Source organism: Rattus norvegicus, chromosome 11 (assembly GCF_036323735.1).
Source record: "Rattus norvegicus strain BN/NHsdMcwi chromosome 11, GRCr8, whole genome shotgun sequence".
NCBI lineage: Eukaryota > Metazoa > Chordata > Mammalia > Rodentia > Muridae > Rattus > Rattus norvegicus.
In genome coordinates, this window is record NC_086029.1 from 78,584,428 (window position 1) to 78,602,498 (window position 18,071).

The 18,071-nt window shown below is 45.9% G+C and overlaps 1 pseudogene; it reads right to left on the reverse strand.

The window, feature by feature from the left end:
• Window positions 1-5,366: 5,366 nt before the first annotated feature.
• Mta2-ps1 (metastasis associated 1 family, member 2, pseudogene 1) lies at window positions 5,367-7,228 on the reverse strand (annotated as a pseudogene).
• Between the last annotated feature and the right edge of the window lie 10,843 nt (window positions 7,229-18,071).

Sequence of the window (18,071 nt, forward strand, 5' to 3'; positions counted from 1 at the left end):
ACCTCGGATGTGGGCAAATTGTCAGAATCGAAATATCACTATGTGAGTCAAATCTCGACAAACAGCAGGGAAGGACAATAAGAGATGTCTTTACATATGAGCATCCTGTAACAAGAACTATTAGAAGGCTGCCCCAGGACCTGAAAGATATCTAGTCAGTGCAAACCTGCAAGGCACTAGGCTGAATTCTCAACAACACACATACACACAAACACATACACGCATACATACAAACACACACATATATACACATATACACAAATATACACAAACGCATACGCACATGCATACACACATACACATAAACACACAGTATACATATACATTGCACATGCATATACACACACACATGGCATAACAAGCGTGTGCACATATTTCTTCAGAACATCTGTCCGATACCTAACTGTTCAGCCTTAGATAGGCCACCCTTGCTATTGATCCCCAAGGCAAGCATGATTTTTTTCCCCAAAAGAATTTACACAGTCTTCCCCGTTTTACCTTCACATGTCTCCTCTCTCCCTTAACTCCTGGAGTCTGCCTGTAGAGCATGCATGCTCCTGTCACAGTGCTCATTCCTGATCTCGAGTCTGCTCATGAGGCACGCGTTAACCCTGCAGTGATCGTTCCTGAGCAAGCTCCGTTCTGTGGGGACTCCTCCTTCACTTAGGCTCCTGCCACATGGGTTTTGAGATGGCAGAGTAGTGACCATAAAGCATTTGGAAAGCGTGCCTCTCCCACAGATGTGTGCTCTCATCTTCCCGCCACCCTCAGGTCTCTCCCAGTCATCAGCATCCGCTCCTGGTTGGATGAGCACAAGATGTGTCTCTCCAAGGTCACACAGGAAAGAGAATTCTTGTCCCGACTTTTTGGCTCCCCCACCCCCCTATTATAAAACATTACTTAAGCACTGAGAGCTTTTTAACCGCGGGTGTGCATTTTTCTCCCCTTCTTGCCATACAGTTTTAATACAGTACACACCATACTCGTGATCTGAGCATTTTCCAATGACAAGAGAAACGTGTAATTTAAAATATTACAGTCTATTTCTGGGCATAACTTCATCCCAGAGGAGCTGCATTCTGAGGAATATGGACATATATTTATCCTTAGCCTAGTTACTAATGGTTTCCTTTGAAAAGATACCTAGGAGAATTGCTTAACTCAGCCATAAAGGCGTTGAGAATCCCTGTATCACCACATCGATTCTCCAGCCCGGCTAGGCTCCAGGAGTCAACCCTAAGAGAGATCTGCCTCTGTGGGAGGGGGTGGGGACATGACGCACTAGGCTTTCCTCACTGGGGTTTCCTGCATGTGACCCAGAAGGATGGTTCATCTCTTTATCTCGTTTTTTTTTTTAACTGTAAAAACACTGGACCTGATGCTCTTTAAAACCCCATCTGTACTTTGGCACACTCAATCTTAACTGGGATATTTTGATCAAAGTCCGCTCCTCAAGGCTTAGGGAGCTATGCAGAAGAGGCTGTAGGAGCCAGGGGTGATGGCTGACTCCAAGGACAGCTTCTTCCAGACACAACTGGACCAATGCACATTCAGACTCACAGAGACCGCGGCAGTATGCACAAGACCTGGCCAAACTCCAGACGGACAAAATCCCAGAGTGAAGAGGGGAGAATGGGCACAAAGACCCACCACTAATCAAGAAGAAAATCTGTTTTCTCTAACGAAGTGTAGCTGGGTATATCAGCCATGCTCCATACAGAGGAGTATCGGTCAACACAAAATTAATTCCATGATGTCTTCTTCGCTGTTGCTGTAGGTGATAGTGGTGGTGGTAGGTGTGCACGTGTATGTGTGTGTGTGGTGTGGTGTGTGTGTGTGGTGTGGTGTGTGTGTGTGGTGTGGTGTGTGTGTGTGTGCATGCACGCGTGTGTGTGTATATGTGTGTACGTTTTGTTTTGTCTTATTGGTTGTTTTGCTTGTTTGACAGCTTTTTTAATTAATTAATTAATTAATTAATTAATTAATATGAGACAGGGTCTCTCTATGTAATTCTGGCTATCCTGCAACTCTATATGTAGGTCAGGCTGGTCTTGAACTCACAGAAATCCTCCAGTCTTTGCACCCTTAGAGCTGAGATTAAAGGTGTATGCCCTTGTTTTTTGAGATTTTGTGGGGAGGGGGAGGCAGGGGAGGAGAGAGAACCTACAGTGTATAGAGAGGTAGAAAACATCTGGGGGGGGGGAATATCTGGGAGGGGTTGGGGCAGGGAAAATATGACCAAAATCTATAAAAAATAATTAAATAAATAAAATCCTATATATTCTGAATTCTAGTAAACAAAAGTCAGGGATGGGCACTCTAAGGAAGGGGTGAGGTAGGGAGGGGAACTCAGTTTGGTTGCGAGGAGATGGGAAAGTGTAGGGAGGCTCATTTCCCAGCCCTGGAGTCCTAGAGAGCTGTTTCACGCATAAGTCACCGGGTGGGCTTCGCTCATCCTCTAAAAGAAGCTAATTTTAAGGTAATTTTAAGGTAATTAATTTTAAGGTAATTTTGACCGCAACGCATTTTCTGGAAGCTCCAGATTCTGTTTGTCCTGGTTACTTGGATGTACCTGTGAGTCGGACTGTCCCTAGCAAGCCTTCACGCCAGTGCTGATCTCAGCAACAATGTCTTCATTTAGGGCACCTGTGCCGGCCTCCATACTGTTCTAAGCACTGCCTGTGCTTCAGCCCTGGCAGCAAACCAAGCAGGATCTATTATTAGCTCCATTTTGCATAAGAGGAGCAAACCGCCCAAGGTCAAATAGCAGGTGAGCTTGAAGCTGTGTTGGAGCCCAGGCTGTATCGCTGCAGGAAAGCAGGAGTGACCCTTCGGCCAAACAAACCCATGTGGGCTTTTCCAAGCACCGGGGATGTGTGTTGACCAGACTTTGGGTTGTGTCATGTTCCATAATCACTTATGCTTCACCAAGCTCCAGTGAGGCAGATGTCACAACCCCATCCCACATATCCCACAGCCATGGAATAGAACATGGGCCTAAATCCCTAAGCCGTGGGTCACGGGTCAGCCTCAGAGCCCTGGAGCTGAGCCCGGGAGAGCATGTGGTTCACAGATGTGGGAAATTTCGGGAACTGAGAACTTCCTTTGCTAATTCTGACTTGACTCTCTCCCACAGACAAGAGGCTACGGCTGTGTTCTGCTTGCCACTTCCAATTTCCATTAATTCCCTTCCTCTACAAACCAGAACATTGCTCGCACTCAGCGGCACTCCCATAGCGCACTGCAATGTAAATCTTCCTCATTGATAGATACTGTCAGGCCTGTGTGACGGCTCCGAGGGTGGAAGTGCTTGCCAAGACGAACAACCAGAGGGGGATCCCTGGGATCTGCATGGTAGCGTGGTAGAGGGGAAACATCAACTCCTGTAAGTTGTCCTGTGATTTACACACAAGCACGCACGCACGCACGCACCCATGCATACAAGCGTGCACATTCAATCGATCGATCAATTAGTCAATGTCGTTTTTGGAGATAGATTGAACCTGCCAATATTCCAGAGCAAATGGGTAGATCACGTGTGTCCCCACCCCTGGCTAAGAAGCCATGGGACATTAATAGCGATTAGAAAATGGGGAGTCGTCCTTTTCTTTGTGGCATAGCCACTGGCAAATTGCCCATCTCCATCTCCAGTAAATACCCCACAGCCTTGCTCCTACAAGCACCCTTAATTAAACTCAATGGTTCACTTAGAAAGAAAGAGAGAGAGAGAGAGAGAGAGAGAGAGAGAGAGAGAGAGAAAGGAAGGAAGGAAGGAAGAAATGTTGGGAAGAGTGGTTCAGAGGCAGGGGGCGGGAATAGGAGAATGTAATGGTGGATACGACCAAACTTCATTATCTACATGTATAAGATTTCCAAGGAATAAATGAAAAATGTTGTTACACAAATAAATAAAAACCCTGTTTAAGATGTCTCTAAGAACAAGCTATTCTAGAGCTAGGAGAGGGCTGCACAGCTGTCCCTTCCCCATGACACCTGTCCCTTCACGAGGACACCAATCCCTTCCCCAGGACACCTGTCCCTTCCTCAGGACACTGATCCCTTCCCCATGACACCTATCCCTCCCCAGCACACCTATCTACCTATCCCTTCCTCCCATGTTTCTGTTACGAGCAATAGAGCATTTTGACTCCAGTGCAAATGTCCAGAGTTCTGATATATTCTAGAATAGGGGTGGCTTAATTCTTCTTTCTGCAGCTACTGGAAAAATCAACAGACTCATGGCAAGATTTGCAAGAGACTGCTTTAGAGAAACAACGGAAGCCTGGGTCCTCTATTCTCCAGGACACGCGGATGTCAAGATTGCACGCATCATCTCCCTCTGTCCAGGCTGGAATGAGGCATACCAAGCTCGTGCTCCTCCTCTCTGCCCCTTCCACAGGCTCAGCGAGACCTTCCAGAGTCATCCCCTTTGCCTCTATCTTGTACTATATCACACCTGACCAAGAAAAGGGAGACAGGAAGCTGCCCATTCACTTCTGACAGGTCAGTAGTTACAGGAGATTCTAGGACAGTGGTTCTCAACCTTCCTAATGCTGTGACTTGTAATACAATTCTTCATGTTGTAGTGACCCCCCCAACCATAAAATTATTTTCATTGCTACTTTATAACTAATTTCATACTTTTATGAATCGTGATGTAAATATTTAATATACAGGATATCTGATATGGGACCCAGTGGGGGGGGGGTCATATGACACTCAAAGGGGTCGTGACCCACAGGTTGAGAACCACTATTCTAGGAGGTAAGTTAGTAGCCAGCATTCTCTTAATGCTAGCCCACCCCGTTTAATAGCTTTGCTGAGGTGTGTTTTCTTTTAAGATAGAGTCTCATGTAACTCAAGTTGGCCTAAAGTGTTATGTGCCTGAGGTGGTTGTGAAATTCTGGCTTACCTGCTTCAACCTACCCAGTGCTGGAATTGTAGATTCGTTGCCACACCTTACTAAGCTATGACTTTGTATCTTTAAGGTATGAAGTAAATTAAAAAAAAAAACAGAAAATTTATTTCTGAGAATTAGCATATGAAAGACAGAGGGAGAAAGAGAAGGGCTGGGGTCGATGCCAGCTTAGGCTCAGACTCCACTAAGGAAAGTCCAGACACTGGACAGTAAGAGTAAACCCCTCCCCATTAGAAAATAAAGAAAAAAAGATACATGGCGGTGTATTCCCCCTTCCTCGTGCCAGAGACCAATACCTAATGTTTACTCTTCTCTTCCTCTATCCCTTTTTAAAAAAAAATTAAAAAACCCTCCCCCCAACTGTCCAAACCAGCTGTGGGTCCCAGGCACCAAATAGGCTAGGTACACACAGGCAAGTTCCTATAGGCTGTTCTCCATCACAGACATGGAGAGAAGCCCAAAAAGGGGAGTTACTGGCAGTAACACCAGAGGGTGTCCAACCCCTGCAAGGACACACACACACCAGCTTCAACCCTCCCTCACTCCTTACTCCCTTTGATACCAAAAGGAATGAAGATTTGTATGTCCTGGGCACCCACCCCTTTTACCTCTCATCCCACCTCCCTTCCCCTAAGATGCTCAATCCTCCAGGACAATGGGCTCATTGGTGCTGGTAGGATGTGAAGATGCGTGCGGGCAGAGGAACTGGGGGCCGCACTGTCATCAGTGCTGTCTTCACCATCAGAGGTAAGCTGGGCCTTCGGGCAGCTCGGCGCATTTCCGGGTGAGTTAGAGTTTCCTTAAAGACCCGGTTATCCTTTGTGGCCACAAATACCAACTGAATTGGGAGCATCAGCAGAGTTTAGTTTCTGATGCTTGGCTGCTGGCTGTGAGCTTGAACGAATCCCTGAAGCCAGAGGCCCTCCATTGGCAGAAGAGGGAACCCCTGCTCCTGCCCCTGCCCCTGCCACTGCCCCTGCTCCTGCCCCTACCCTTGCCCCTGCCCCTACCATGCTCTCATAGGGACATTTCACCGTAATGCCCCACCCCAGGCCTCGATTCTGGGTCAGCTGGTTTCTATTGAATGGTGTCTTGGCGTCCTGAGGTGTTTTTGGTTTCCGAGGTGCCTGGCCCACCGGATCTTTGATCATAGTTGCCAAGGGTAGCCGCACCTGAGGGCGAATTTTCAGTAGCGTCTTGGCAGCCTTAGGAAGTTGGACAGAGCACTCTGCCTTGATGGCATCAGCATTGATGGGTGCGTAGGGTCTCCGGGCAGTGCTTCTTGGCTGTAATAGATCTCTGCACATCCGTCTGGCAAGTCAGCTTTGTGGCCTGGAGCAAGAAAGTTTTCCTGTTCTTAGCCATTAACTTGGCCCGGTTAGCACTGGTTGTATAGGGGGAGAGACTTTGGGCTTCAGGTCTGGATAAATGACCTCTTGAGTGTGACTCTGTGGTGCCCTGAGCAGCTGGGTCTTCAGTCCCCTCTACTTCTTCCAATAAATCCAACAGGAAGTACAAAGTTAGCACTGCATGTTAGGTGGGTCCCAGGTATACCACTGGGCACACTGTGTGTGGCAGCTCTCACAAGTCAGGCCTTTCTGGAATCCAGCCCCATTCGCTCCAGGTTTTGAACCCCAGAAATGATCCAGTCAGGGTTTGGCTTAGTCTAAGTGGAGGTGGAAACTTGTTTCACTTTGCCGTCTGCCTCAGCAGTTTTCAATCTTTTCTGCTGAATATACCAATCTGCGCTTTTCCACATGTGATAAAACTGAGCCGTGCTTGCAAGTGACTTCCAGGGTAGGAAGTCCTGGGCAGATATCATTGAAATCCTTCGCGTACGTCTCCAGAGCGTCTGCAAATAGCACGGCTTCAGAAGCAGACCGTTCTTCTATCTCATCCTGACAGAGCACTGGACCTCCCTGCGGTTCTAGGGTTGACACGGCTTTGGCCAAGTCAGAGTCACTCCTTTGCAACACGTCCGTGGCATGGATCAGGGTGATATGTTGGGATGCAGCAGCATGTGCAAGCTTGGCTGTCAAATTGAGCTGCTGCAGTCTAGGGCTCTGGCAAAAGTTCCCACAGCTCGGGCCACCACAAGAAACTGATCGATCTGCCGGTGTGTAAGAGGGCTGCCTTTCATCCCCATCTTCTGTTGATTTCGATTATCCAATTCTCCCTCTGCCAAATGATCTGGGATCTCAGCTCAGAATTTGCAACCAACTCTGACCTCCCCTTGATCAGCCAGAAGTGTCTTCTACACAGAATCAAACACCAGTGTGTAAAAAGAGCAGTCCTGGGGTTGGGGATTTAGCTCAGTGGTAGAGCGCTTGCCTAGGAAGCGCAAGGCCCTGGGTTCGGTCCCCAGCTCCGAAAAAAAGAACCAAAAAAAAAAAAAAAAAAAAAAAAAAGAGCAGTCCTCCTTTTCCAGTTGTTGGTTTGAGATATCTGTCTCAGGCAAGAGAGTCATAGTGCACTTTCCCCTCGTGTGGGTGGCTGGTAATGATTCAAACTGCTGAGAAAGAAAAAGCTCTCAGTGCTTCATTTGGTGTCTCTGCTGCTCTGAGACACCTAGCTGCCTTGATTTCTCCTCAAACTCACTAGCATTACTGTGAGCCAAGCTGTTGAGGCTACTAGAAATATCCCTTCGCAGACGGGCAAAGACAGACAACATTTGCTTTCACTTCCATTTACAGTCTCATTGAGCTCCTCAATCTGTCTAACCAGGTAAGAACTGCTGGAGAAGTTCTCGAAATAGATGTAATCTTTAGTTCCGGCAGGCAGGAGGCAGAGGCAAGCAGATCTCTGAGTTTGAGGCCAGCCTGGTCTACAGTTTGAGTTCCAGGTCAGCCAGGGCTACACAGAGAAGAAACCCTGTTTTCATGAACGCACAGGCCACCACAGAAAAGAAAATCCCGGTTCCTGGCTTACCCACGGCTGGCCTGGCGGTCATTCCAGCCCCTTCCAAGCCAAGGCCACTTCCAGCCAGCGGTCCAGTCAGAGCACCCTTATTGCTGTTACAGATGCAGGTTCGCCGCCGCAGAACCATCTGAAGTAAATTTGATACGTGCATACGCATGGAACCATCATCGCCATGGAGATAATGAAATACCCATCATCCTCCTCTCTTCCCCTCTCCCTCCATCTCCATTTTCCCACCCAGGCAATCATGGTTTGGGTTCTAGCCCTGTAGCCTGGTTCCACTTTTTTCTGGAATCCTATATAAATGGAATCCTATTGCATATACTATTAACACTTGATGTCCTTTTACTCAATATACATGTCTTCATATCTGTGATACCTGTATTGGTGGCGTATTCATTTTTGTTACTGAACTCTATATTATTCCAGTCTATGGGTGTATCACAACTTTTTCCCCATTCGCCTATTGTCAGACACTTATCCCATGCATAGGTCTTTACTCTAACAAATAAAACTGTTTGGAACGTTTGTGTAAGCCATTGGGTGAACAGATGCGCTTGTTTTTACCTCTTGGATAGATACTGTGAGAACCTTAAATATGATACCCCCCAAAATACATTCCTTTGTCATATATCAAAATGGCCATTCTGAGAAACTGCAGACAGCATTAACTCTGAAAAGATGACCATTCTAGAAAAATTTATGTCTAAAAAGGAAGTCCATATTTGTAAACCCGATAGACCCCTTTCTTTTTTGTTCGTTTTTGTTGTCGTTTTAATTTTTTTGAGACAGGGTTTCTCTGCATAACCCTGGTTATCCTGGAACTCACTCAGTAGACCAAACTGGCTGCATACTCACAGCCAGCTGCCTTTGCCTTCCAAATGTTGGGATTAAGGAGTGCCTCACCCCCACCCCCCACTATGATAGACCCCTTTCTGAGGAGCAGAGTTCACTTTACAGGAAAAGGACACTGAGGGAGAGGCAGTCTGAGAGCTACCAGAGGCAGATGTTACCTCAAGTGGTGGTTACTCCAGCTGAATGACTTGTGCCTTGCTCTTTGAGCGCCTGCAGAGCTCAACCTTCCCTCCAGAAGCCACACCCCTTCTTTCCAGAAGCCACCCCCCCACTTCCATCCAGAAGCCACTCCCCTTTCGTCCATAAGCCACGCCCCTTTCCTCAGGAAGCCACGCCCTCTCATTTGTTGTAAGCTTCACTCTCTAGCTCATTTTTGAGTCTTGTACTTGACATCTGGCTTTGTGTTTCTGCAAGTTAATATTTGTTGCTTTTCTCCTGTTAATCTGTCTATTGACAATTTAATTAGTTCATGCACTAAAATAATTGAAACTTCAAAGTGAAAGGAGCAAATTTAAAACTTCACCATAAATGCCTACCCGTGGAATGGCCCCTGTGCAGTAACCGCGAGAGTGGTTGCTTCATTTTGTAATGGGGACTTAGAGGCTGCTTCTCTGAAAGCACAGATCTTTCACTGGGCTCAGAGATTTCTGATGGGGGACAAAACAAACAAACAAACAAACCAGGATAAAACTTGGCATCTGTGTCTTTGCTTTGTGTCTGGCTCCTTAATTATCCTACATTTGGGTTGCTGCAGTCGGCAAGTTGGTCTAAAGAAGTGTCTGTCTAAAAATGGATGGCACAAGGTTAACTCACTCTCCTCTCTCCCTCAAGTGCTGAAGATGCCAAGGGAAGAGCTAAGACGATTTCAGATTTACAGGGATGCAATAATCAGTATGGTCAGCTGTCAGGTGTTGCTACAGCCTGTTCCAGACCATGGGGGCCTTGCTACAAAATGCCAATCATTGTTCTGAGCCTTCGAAAACGGTGACGACCCATGAGGAGCCTAACTCCCAACGGGGTTTGAACGCTCGAAGATAACAACTGAGACTGCCCCCTAAACCAGAGCAATCATTTCACGGTGGAAACCAGATTATCAGATACATGCAGTGCCGACTAAGGCGCCATCTCACCAAGCCAGACTAAAGATAATGTCACTCCAATGTCACAGTTTGACCAGGACTGCTCCTCCCCTCGCTGTTGTGCTTCTTAATCTTTGAGGCCCCAGTCCCTGCGGGCAGGCCTGCGGGAGCCGGTGCCCTCGTCTTCCCAAACAGCTGGACTGACAAAAGCTCGCTCCGTTCCTGTCTTCTCCACAGCTTGCCCCTCAGGTTGTTTGGATCTCTTTGGATTAGTATCTTAGCACAGTTGGAAGAATCTAGTCGTTCAGGACCCCTGAAGCTGAGGCCTTTGCCCTATGACCCACAACAATGTCATTTTCACCTGCGGTGTGGGAGAGTCACATTGGACATCCTCACTGTGCCCTCTCACCACGGGGAGTTTATGTTCTGTTTTTGCAGTGCTGGGGAGCCGGTCCACACTCAGTCCCAGCCTGTTTTCCTTTTCAACAGGAAGCTGTGACTCCTTGTAGTTTAACTCACATACTTCATGAGCAGAATCACCTTTCCAGGAGCTTATTCTCAGTCCCCGCATCTCCTTGGTGAAAAGTTTGTTTGCTGTGGTGGTTTCTGTATTCTTGGCTCAGGGAGTGGCACTATTAGAAGGTGTGGCCTTGTTGGAGTAGGTGTGTCACTGTGGGCATGAGCTTTAAGACCTTCATCCTAGCTGCCTGGAAGCCAGTATTCTGCTAGCAGCCTTAAGATGAAGACGTAGAACTCTCAGCTCCTCCTGCACCATGCCTGCCTGGACACTGCCCTGCTCCCACCTTGATGATAATGGACTGAACCTCTGAACCTATAAGCCAGCCCCAATTAAATGTTGTCCTTATAAGACTTGCTTTGGTCGTGGTGTCTGTTCATAGCAGTAAACCCAGAGACATTTGCTTTTGTTGTTTTTGGCTTTGTTTTTTGTTTTGTTTTTTGGTAGAGTTTTATTTCTTGTTTTTTTGTTTTTGCCTTACTGTTTTTGCTTATTCATTTTGATTTTCAATTTGGGGGGCTTTGGAGAGAGAGAGAGAGAGAGAGGGGATAGGGAGGTGGAAAGGAGCTGGGGTATGGGAAAGGATATGGTCCAAAAATATTGTAAAACATTATTTAATTTTTAAAAAGACTCTTTGAATCTTTTCCTTTTGTTTTATTATGTTCTTTGTTTTATATTTGGATTCCGAATGTGCAAATATTTTGTCCTAGACTATGTATTATCTTTCTTATTATTTGGGGGACTTTTTTGAAGTGTGTGTGGATGTGGGTAGGCCCTTCTCCATGTATGCGGAGGTCAGAGGACAGCTCTTTGGAGCAGGCTCTCCCCATCCATTCTTAGCTGGGTTTTGCGGTCACCAGGCGCATGTAGCAAGTGCCTTTACCAGCTGACCACTGTACTCATCCAAGTGTGTTTGTCTGCATCTGTTTGTCAATACTGAAATTGTGCTTTTGGTACCATGTTAGCTCTTTGCCTAAGCCAAGGACTGTGCGTGAGTTCACCCTCACCGCTGGAGTGCCCGGATACTGTTCACAGAGACGAAACACAGAAATGCTAGGCTGTGTTCCTTCCTCGATACCATCAGGGTGAGAGGCTCCCAGCACACACCACTCAGAGGAGGGTAGCTTAAGATAGAAGTCCCGGCCTGTGTTTCTCCCGGTAAAAAACAGCACAGGCTGAGGCCGTAGTTCTCATACTCCTGGGCCCCCAGATGCCCCTCAGTTGAGAACAGGGAAGGCAGAGGGCTGAGATGAGCCGGGGCGGGGGGAATCTGGCTTAGCTCAGAGTGAGTGCCAGGAGTGGAGAGGGCCTTCTGCAGGAGTCATAGACTTTGCTTGATATGAGGAAGCCCCTCCCCACCCACCCTGGTCTCTGATGAAGGAGACAGTCCCTGCTTGTTCAAACTGTTTATTCCTGGTAGAAAATGAATGCACAGGACTTACTCAGGGTGGACCAGAGATTAAATACCTTTCCAGGAGAGGAGATGCCCGGGAAGGGAAGCTCATTGGCTAGACAATCAGGGCCTATTTAGATACCTCAGTATCTAGAGAAAGCTGGGTTCTGTGCTATGTGACCAGTTGTCATGGTCCTTTTAGTGGGGTCTCGTGGTCACGTGCTCCAGGACAGGAACCGGGTTGGGAGCAGATTTAAATGCCTACCGTTCTCAATTATGAGAGTTGCTGGGGTTCCTTAATCTGCTCCACCTCACCAGCTTTTTCTGTCTGGCGGCATGGTTCCACTTGCCCCACAAAGGTCCTAAAGATTGTTGCCGCCATCTTCCTCTTTCTCCTTCTCCTTCTTCTTTTCCTCTTAGTTCTATCATCTTCGTGAACTTCTGCCAAGTCGTTGGACACTATCTATGCATTTTACTTGGACTCAAGTCTTTTTGTTTTCCTTTCTTTGGTTTGTCTGGTTTTCGGGTGCCGAGGATTTGAACCCAGGTCCTCACACTTGTGAGATGAGTGCTCTACCACGGAACTGAGTCCCTGGCTGGAGGCTCATTTCCACTGCCAACCTCACCATTAGAAAACAAATTCCTGTAAAGACACGCAGCTGGCACATACCTTCAATCCCTCAGCATGCAAGCCTTAAGCAATCAGGAGGCAGAGGCAGGTGGATCTCTGTGAGTTTGAGGCCAGCCTGGTCTAATAGAGTTCTAGGACAGCCAGCGATACACAGAGAAACCTTGTCTTGAAAAACAAACAAATAAACAAAACCAAAAAGCCTCAGTCTGAGATTTCAACATCACCATTCTTTCCAGAGAGAACTGCAAATCCTTGTTTGGGTTGTTCAGTTAGCAACAGTCATCACAGTCTGTTTTAAATCCTGAACCTAAAGGTGTCTGTCTGTCTGTCTCTCTCTCTCTCTCTTCCCTTTCTCTCCACCTCATTAACTTAAATGCCCACTCTCTAAATTTGTCTTTTTATTTAACACGCTCAAATACCCCTAAATGTCTGCTATCAATAATCATAAATTTTTTATTTAAATCTTATAGTCACAAAAAATGTTTACATTTTAAGTTATAGCTCATTTACATATTCTAGTGCAGAAAAATATAAGATATTCAAACCTTAAACATATTATTTTGGGTGAAATTGTGCAGGGGAAGTAGTGTGATGTATTAGTCAGAAGAGGAGAAGGAGGAGTGTAAATTCGGTTGTTGATGGAGTCTTCCAGTATTTTTCTTTTTTTTTAAATGCTGTGCCTTTTAGATTCTGATGGCTACATTTAAAAGAATTGTTTTACTTTTAAAAATGTTGGTATTTACAATATCCCGGAAACTATGCTTAAACTATGATGAAAAATTCTACATGTCAACTGAGAAGCCATAGCAGGCATAACTGATTTTGTTTCAGTCATTTTAGAAAATGCGGGTAAAGTAATGTTAATAAAGAAATAGTAAGTCCTGTACTGCACTGCATCCCAGAGGACTGAGCAGGGGTTGGCATGATGCCAGCTGGAAGCCGACAGCATCTTCAGGGCAGGGAGGTGAGAGTGGCTTTGCCTCTGCACCAGGAAGGAGTGCTGGGTTCCTCTGTTCTCTGAAAGGAAGCTTGAAGGTAAGAATCCTAAGCGTAGCCAAATTTTTTTTCTGTTCTGGTTAGTGAGTCTCCTGGGAAGCTATTTGGGCGGAGGAAGAAAGGACCAAAGAGTGAATTCTGAGCCATTTGGTGGGTATCCTTAAGACAGTATGCCCCTGGGGGCTGTTGGCATCAGAACCAAGTCAACCATCTTTACTAAGGTGAACCTGTACGGGCTGGAGTTGTGAGGGTTCAGTTTCTCCCTCTTTGCCCTGTTTTCTCTCCATTCTTCAGCCAGGGTTTTGGGGTGAAGTTCTTCACTGTACATGGGCAGATTTCTTTCTTTTTGAGTTTTTAATCTGATAGTTTAAATAGAATGGCTCCCATAGTCTTGTATATTTGAAGACTTGGTTCTGAGTTGATGGAACTGGGAAGGATTAGGAGGCGTGGTCTTGTTGAGGGAGGTGTGTCATGGGCGTTGAGGTTTCAAAAGAAACAGCTATTCCCAATGTTCTTTCTGCCTAGTGGTTGTTGATAGAAATGTGAGCTCTCAACCATTCCTCCATGGACTCCAACCCTCTGAATTAGTCAGCCAGATTAAATGCTTTCTTGTATCAGTTGCCCTGGGGATGGTGTTTTTTCATAGCAATAGCAAGAATAAGACAGAAGAGGGCCTGGTGAACAGCAGTGCTGAAACTGAACATGAGGCAATGATGCCATGGCAGGATGGCGACTGGGGTGGATGTGTAAGACTCATTTTTCCTGGCTATACAATCTAATCTGGTCTTCTCTCTACTTCTTGTCTCATCTCCCTCTCCAGATCAAGTGGAAGGACAGATGTCCATTACCATCTCAAGACCATGTTCCCATATGGATATTAAAATGAAGCTCTAGGAAGTGCAGAGATTTTTCTTCATACAAAGTTATGGTTAAGCTACAGGAGGTACCCAACTTCCTGCCCAGGCCAGGGCTGCTGGAAGTGTGGTCAGAGGGGAGGTAGGCAGGAATGGGGAGAGCTGTGGCCTGAGGGAGTGAAGGGTTGCAGTAACTCAGGCAACTCAGGCAGCTTCATGTCAGGGCTCTAGGAATCCTGTCCAGAATGTTTGCTCCTCTGCCAAATTACATTCTGAAAGACCCAGAACCACTCAATCCCTTCAGGATCTTAAAGCCTTTATTACAACCTTGATAACCAGTCACACCTTAGCCAGACTCTGGCTATTCAATAGGTGCTTTAAAAAGTAGAGATCCAGGGCAGGGGAGATGGCTCATTGGTTAAGAGCATTATCTGCTCTTCCAGAGGTCCTGAGTTCAATTCCCAGCAACCACATGGTGGCTCACAACCATCTATAATGGAGTCTGATGTCTTCTAGGGCATCTGCAGACAGTGACAGTGTACTCATTTACATTTTTTAAAAAGGCAGAGATCCAAAGAATACAGGGCATCAAAACAAGATTTGATTAGGAGCAGAGATGTGGTGAGGCCCTGTAGGGGCATCTGACTAGGGAGGTACCTGGCAAATCAGCTATTAAAGGAAGAGACTAAGTAACCAGAGCTGATTTTCCTGTCTTTTCTGTTCTCCAAGGGGAGGAGCCCTGCGTATGTGAAGGCAAGAGCATTATTATTGGGCTGTATCTGTAGCTCTGTTTTATTTTTTCAAGTAACTTTTATTTAAATTACTATCACTATTAATCATTATTATTAATAGTAAGATTATTAAGTGTGTGCCCCTACCTATGCCTGTACCACAGCATGTATTTAGGAGTCAGAGGAAAATTTTGCAAGAACCATCTCTTCCTTCACTATGCGGGTTCTAGGCATCAAACTCGGGTCAGCAAGCTTACACGTGGAGCACTTTTTTTTTTTTTTAAAGATTTGTTCATTTATTATATACAAGTACACTGTAGCTATCTTCTGGCACACCAGAAGAGGGCATCGGATCTCTTTACAGATGGTTGTGAGCCACCATGTGGTTGCTGGGAATTGAACTCAGGACCTCTGGAAGCACAGTCGGGGCTCTTAACCACTGAGCCATCTCTCCAGCCCCACGTGGAGCACTTCTATCTGCAGAGATATCTCACCCATCCTTTTCAAAGTTTTTAAGGCAGCACCTCACTCCCTCGCCTCCGCTGGCCAGACTGTTCTTGACATCTGCAACCCTCCTCCCTCAGCCTCCTGAGTGCCTCAGATTGTAGGCCTGTGGCTTTGTGCCCAGCCATTTGGTTGATTCTTGTTCCCATACAGTCAATGGTCTTTCTATTAAAGCTGTGGAATATCCTCTGAGAAGAGCAAGGACCTGGCAAGATGGCCCAGCAGGAAAATGCACTTGCCACCAAGCCCGATGGCCTGAGTTTGATCCCTGGAACCCACATGGTAGAGGAGAGAACCAGGAGAACAGGCTCTCACAAATTGTCCTCTAACATCCCTGTGTGTGTGCGTGCGTGTGTGTTCATGTGAATACACACACACACACACACACACTCACATTCACACTCATCATATTAAAATCATTTGAAGAGGACTGGATAGAAACAAACTACAAGCCATGCTATGACATTAGAGCGAGTTGAACAAAACAAAGAGACAACAAAACCTATCAAAGCCTATCAAAATTCAAAGCACATAGACTCTGAGCAACTCACCCTGCCATTGTGGTCTGCCGATAACACAAGTTCAAAGACATCGCACGTCTTCCACTAGGGATCCAGTTAAATAAATGGCGGGCCAGTGGTTAGGGAAGAGACAGAGACCCTGAGGATGGCCGGGGATTGGAAAGCCTCCGAGCAGCCTTACAGACGGATGGGTGCACACGGCTTAGAACACACACCTGGCAAATGCTAAAGACACCCTGGGGTCCAAGTTGGGACTAAAGCCAAGCAGTGGCATTGCAGAGCGAAGCTTCTGGAGTACAAGAGTGAATCTGAAATTTCCCTCTGAAGAACTTCATTCTTCTTACAACTTTGTGATTAAGATGTACAAAGGTCGGGGCTGGAGCGATGGCTCAGTGGTTAAAGGACCTGGGTTCAGTTCCTAGCACCCACATGGCAGCTCACAACTGCCTGTGATTCCAGTTCCAAGGGATCTGGCTTGCTCACACAGACACACATGCAGGCAGAATACCAATGTACACAAAATACAAATAAATTAACTATTTCATAAAAGATCTACAAGGCTCAGACTTTAAGCTGGCTGTTAATGTGTCACAAAAGCAATGTCTCAGGGCTGTCAGCTGTGGGGTGGCCCCAGGGGTCTCTAGACTATAGCTGATTCAGCAGAGACTGCTGTCTCTCACAGTAGTGAGAACTGAAGAGTCTCATGTAGCCCAGGCCAGCCTTAACCTTCCTCTGTAGCCCAAGATAACTTTGAAGTTCTGATCCTCCTGCCTCTGCCTCCTGAGTACTGGGATGACAGATGTGCACCATCGCATCTGGTTTTTTCTATGCTGGGGATTGACCTCAGGGCGGAGTGCATGCTGGGTAAGTGTACCAACAGAGGCGGACCACAGCCCCAAAGTCTGGCACTCTCTGAGTAACATTACATTGTGTAACACTATTTCCTTCTCCTCATTTCAGTGTATTCCTCCATCTGGATCAAAGGTGATTTAGTCACAAATATTATACATGTTGGTATTTTTTTTTCTGCTCGTGGAGTATTGCAGTAGAAAAACTGACATTATTTTTAAATTAATTTTTCATAAAATGAATTCCAAAACACAATTTATTTTTGAAAGACTCATAACCTAAATGGAATTAAACAGTCCCAAATTAACATAATTCTTAAAAGTAATTTCATTTGATGTAATGGATGCGAGACAGTCATCAAGCCCACTGACTAATATTAGACCTGTGATTTCATCAAATCTCTATTATTCTGCCTTGGATCATTGAAAACTGTTTAACAAATATTGGCTCACAAAGATTATAATAATGCTCTTTCTGAATTTATCCGACCAATAGTCTTTTAAAGTCTCAATAATTCACGCAGTTCACTTGCTATTTCCAAATGCTGGATTCTTTTTTTTTTAAACCATAAATCAATTGCTTTTGTAATCAGCATTAATTATGATGGCATTCTCATCTTGAAATAGCTTAACTGACTAATAGAGTGTTCACGTAGTAGGAGGGATGAGAGAGAGCCTCCCTGGAGATTTACCTGGACATTTACAGTCATTTCTATTAAGAAACCTAAAGTCAAGACTTGTGCCTATGACGACTGGGGATGTGCTGGCTAGACTCCGTGATGACCTCATGCAACCACAGCTGTCCATCAAGCTTAGCTCCAAATGCTGAGGGCCAAGGGGCAATTTGCAGGGTTGGAGCTGAGCTTCCAGTGTGTCTCATGAGCAAATGCAGAGACTCTCCCATATGTGATCTGTTTTCTGGGCTTTTGACTGAGTGGAAGCAAGTGTCAGTGAGCTAACATGCCAGCCAGATATGTGAGCTACTCAGTGCTTTATTGGAAACTGTGTTTTGTTTTAGTTGATTTTGCCCAAATACAAGCTGATGCATGTGTTCTGAGCATGTTTGTGGTAAGCTCTGGGAAGCTGTGACGTTGGGTGTGGTAGGCATAGCAAATGCATTTTGGCTTCTATTTTGGGGCTACCTTAGGTTTATAGGCACCTTATCCATTGTAAGTGGGGAATTATCTCTGTACCTGCGCATGGAGGAGAACCCTGGAGCCCAAGAATTAAAACTGGGAGACATGTATAATGGTAAAATGTTATATAATTAAAAATTAAAAGCTTAAAAGATTGGGAATGTTTTTA